The 472-nt window shown below is 33.3% G+C and overlaps 1 protein-coding gene across 1 annotated transcript in view; it reads right to left on the bottom strand.

Annotated features, from left to right (window-relative positions):
• LOC119594027 (balbiani ring protein 3-like) overlaps positions 1 to 472 on the bottom strand; it is a gene marked incomplete in the record, with an annotated part of 6,364 nt that overhangs the window by 4,256 nt on the left and 1,636 nt on the right.

Raw genomic sequence — 472 nt, 5'->3', positions numbered from 1 at the left:
CTTTAAAAAAATCCTAAATAGCATATACCCCATAGCTTCATAATTTAAAAAAGTAGAAAAATCGAAATCCGAAAGCCTCCGAAAGGAAGTGTGTAGTCTTGGAAAAACGCAGTTCATTTATCAGGGAAAGTCCATGATAAAAGAAGCGACGGAAAATACAGTTAACAAACCATATTACACGTTGTCTACAATCTGTCTAGCTTGTCGTTGTTTTACTGTGTCTTCTTCACATGTCTTTCATCCGTTCTGGTCCCTGAAATCCGATTTTTTTATTTCCTTTGTTAAATGCATTGTAATTATACAGTCTATTCCCGTTTTCTTTTAATTTTGAATTAAGTTTTCTTTAGTACAGGTCACTCAGCGAATTCCGTTTTCTTTGACCGCTCATTATCCAGTCAATACAAAATTTCTATTCTTTACCTAATCAAACACCAGTTCCTGATTTTTTTTCTATCTTTTTTACTTCAATTCC

The sequence above is a fragment of the Penaeus monodon genome, chromosome 33 (assembly GCF_015228065.2).
Source record: "Penaeus monodon isolate SGIC_2016 chromosome 33, NSTDA_Pmon_1, whole genome shotgun sequence".
NCBI lineage: Eukaryota > Metazoa > Arthropoda > Malacostraca > Decapoda > Penaeidae > Penaeus > Penaeus monodon.
Note: the sequence above shows the minus strand (reverse complement) of the source record. Positions and strands in the feature narration are given on the sequence as shown.